Source organism: Nicotiana sylvestris, chromosome 4 (genome assembly GCF_000393655.2).
Source record: "Nicotiana sylvestris chromosome 4, ASM39365v2, whole genome shotgun sequence".
NCBI lineage: Eukaryota > Viridiplantae > Streptophyta > Magnoliopsida > Solanales > Solanaceae > Nicotiana > Nicotiana sylvestris.
In genome coordinates this window covers 56,522,422-56,526,046 of record NC_091060.1, presented here as the reverse complement: position 1 = coordinate 56,526,046, position 3,625 = coordinate 56,522,422, and the positions used below count along the sequence as shown (strand labels likewise).

The 3,625-nt window shown below is 31.3% G+C and overlaps 1 pseudogene; it reads left to right on the top strand.

Moving 5' to 3' along the window:
• Window positions 1–1,028: 1,028 nt before the first annotated feature.
• LOC104218696 (gibberellin 20 oxidase 1-like) lies at window positions 1,029–3,625 on the top strand (annotated as a pseudogene).

The following is a 3,625-nucleotide window of genomic DNA, read 5'->3' as shown; positions in this document are numbered from 1 at the left end:
TTTTTATGTGAATTTGAATATAATTAGTTTTTAAAATTTAATTATTCTTAATATTTAACTAATTAATATATATAAATTATAGATGAAGATGAAAGTGAAGATGTTAAGAAAACTTTGTCATAAGCGGATTCAAATGTGTTTGATGAAGATGATGTATTGGATATTCCATAAGCGTCATGGATGTTCTCTTGAATAATTTTTTTTGACTTTTGACTTTTTGTGAATGAAATATAGTCTTGTCTTTTACTTCCTCCGTTCCAATTTATGTAAACCTGTTTGACTGGACACAGAATTTAAGAAAAAATGAAGACTTTTAGAATCTGTGGTCCTAAACAGGTCAAAAAGGGGTCCAGAGTATTTGTGTGGTTATAAATGCTTCTCATTAAGGGTAAAGTTGGAAGTTTAATCTAAATTGTTTCTAAATTTAGAAATGGGTCATTCTTTTTGGAACGAACCAAAAAGGAAATAAGTTCACATAAACTAAAACAGAGGGAATACTTTTTTAGTGTTTATTGTGATATATTGGAACTATATATAATAACGTCATTAAGTTTTTCAGAATTTTTCCAATAAGATATTTTTTAACTTTTAAATATTTATCTTTTTTTAGGTTAGAACTTAAAGAAAAAATATAAAATTATATTTTAAAAAATGATGGGCCGGCACATGTGGCCCACAGCCCACATAAGGCGGGAGTGAGCTAACTATTATAAGGCCCATTAAAATGGTAGTCTAGCCCAGCTCATCAATTGCTAAAGCTCACGTGAGCTAGGCTGGGCTAACCCAGCCCGGCCCATGTTGACCGTTCTATTTTCAACGGTATATATATCACAATAAGCATAAAACCAAAAGATGATATCACCCAAAAATCCAGCAAGAATTTATAATATGGAAATGTACCTAGGGGAACAAAGGGCTGGTACCATACCTGTCCCTTAAAAATGGAAGCTAGCTTCAATTTCTGCCTCAGCAACTGTAGCCTGTGTCTTTTCTTAGTGATTGTATCGCATAATCTGATATTCTTATCCATGCGTTCGAAAGAGTTTTCTGCAAAAACAGGGCGGCTCAATGGATCTCGTGGCCTAAGGTAAAACCATATTGAAAGACCTTTAAACTTATTTTATAAAATATTTACACTAACAACAAAATTTACTTTTTAAATAAAAAATTAATCATTTAAGATAAAAATAAGCGAATTTCCAACCAAAAAAAGGAAGAAAAGCACAAAAAATAATGTGGTGCACTGAAGTCCACAAATTTTGATTTGCCTATCATCACAAACAAGAAAAAGAAATAAACGTACATAACGTGATAGCTTAAGTTTTGAGCATTAACGGTGTCAAAATTTTTTGCTCATTATGATTAATCTAAACGATAATTGTAGTTTATTCTATTAAGTAGCACTTATTGGTGAATACCTAAAATAAATTATAAATAACCGAATATAATATGTCGAATTATACTAAAAGAAAACCGGTGCATGAATACTTTTGTGTTCATGCAGTTTGAGAGAATATTGTAAAAGAAATTCATTATGTTATCGATATATATAACTTAATTCCTATATAAAAAGGATAAAATTAAAATTGAAGACTGAAGCAAACATACAAATTAATTAGTAAAGAAAATTATCATAATTTATGAATTTATTAATATAAAATAACCTCAATCAAATAAAAATATATACTGTAACATTTTTTTTCTTTATACTAATTATTTATATAATTAATATAATATATAGAAATAATAATAATAAGAATTTAAAATAAATTTAAAGCCTAAGACAACAGTCTCACTGCCCAAGTCTTTAGAGCCGCCCCCGCCCCCGTGCAAAAATACAACATTTTAGCTTATAAAAGGGATAGGGATCTTGTTTATGAATCATCATAAACTTATTAAAGGAATTAAGATAAGACCTTCAATCTTTATAACAACCTAAAAAATATGTTTTCACTTTACTTATCCGGAAAGGGCGGAGTTAGAACGCAACCTGCGAGTTCGACGGAACCTAGTAGCTTTTGTTCAAACCATTTGTATTAAGAAATTCATCGAATATGTACAATTTATTAATTTCAAAAACACAATGGGTGAAAGCTTCAGCCATCTTGTGTAAAACAACGTTACAACTTATTGACTACCTTTTTTTTCCTCTTGTCAATTATATTAACCTTTCTTTTCTTGAATATAGTTGCGCATGAATGTTTTACAAGAATATTGCAATTCAAGAATAGAGAGCATGGAACTTTTGGAAATGAGCTTAATTAGGCGTAGGGAGGGAACACTTGAAAGAATTGTTTTTGGAGAAAATGAATCTATAATGAGACTCAACTATTATCCACCATGTCAGAAACTAGACCTCACTTTAGGGACAGGGCTACATTGTGATCCAACATCATTAACCACCATTCTACATCAAGATTGTGTTGGCCGCGGGCTTCAGGTTTTTGTGGACAACGAATGGCGCTCCATCAGTCCAAATTTCAACGCTTTTTTTTATTAACATAGGCGACACATTTATGGTAAGCGAATTAACGTACTAGAAAAAGTATAATGTTGTGTTGAAATATAAAGAGAGACAAACAGTATATATACTACTCCATATTTTACGTGAAAAATAATTATAAGGCTTCATGTTGAATTTTGCCCTTTTGCAGGCGCTTTCAAATGGAAGATACAAAAGTTGCTTGCATATATAGAGGTAGAGCAGTGGTAAACAACAAGACTCCTAGCCAATCACTTGCTTTCTTTCTTTCTTTGTCCAAATTAAGAAGGATATATAATTAATGTAGTGAGCCCACCAACCATAGAGTATAACCCTACTTCACATGGCCTACTCTCACACAGAAGCATTACAGAGCTGATACATATGAAATCATGAATACTCTTCAAACTTTCTCAAATTGGTAACTCCATGTCTGCTATTCTATGAGGATACTTTTTCACATTATTTCTTAGCTTACCATGAGTAATTTATTTCAGTTTATGGCCTTGCGTTAATTTGAGTTTTATATATAACTGCTGCACTGTTGGTCAACTTTTTGTCCTTTTCAGTTCTACTTCTAATTAGTTCCAATGAATTCTCAGATAAATTTCATGTATTATAGAGATAATGATCTACACCTAATTTCTATTGAGTTGTGACATGTTGTAACTCTACATCTTGCATTAGTTTTAAGAGTTCGCTGCTGCTCATGCGTAATTTATTTTAATTTGTGGCGTTTTATTAATTTGAGTTTTATAGATGGTGCGATGTTGGTTAAATCAGCTGAATAAATCGAAAGCTCGCAGTTTTTTTCATTGAGAACATTGAGGATGTGAAGATATGAGACTCTTTGCACTTCTTCTGTATCATTTGTCTTCTTTATTATTTTAGTTTAGATTGAACTGCAAAAAATAATATGCTAAATTGAACAATATAATTCTTCAATATAGTTTACACAATACTTGGTACAGATTGCTAAGCAAATACATTTTGTTACCTTTTTAGTCACCATGTTATGAGAACATGCCAATTTGGTCTCACTTGAATTCTCTTTGTTTCTTCTATGCCAGTGATAACACTATTGCAGATACTGTGAACAATCCTACGCCCCAAATGTTTGACACTCCAATTTGCCCAAAGTAA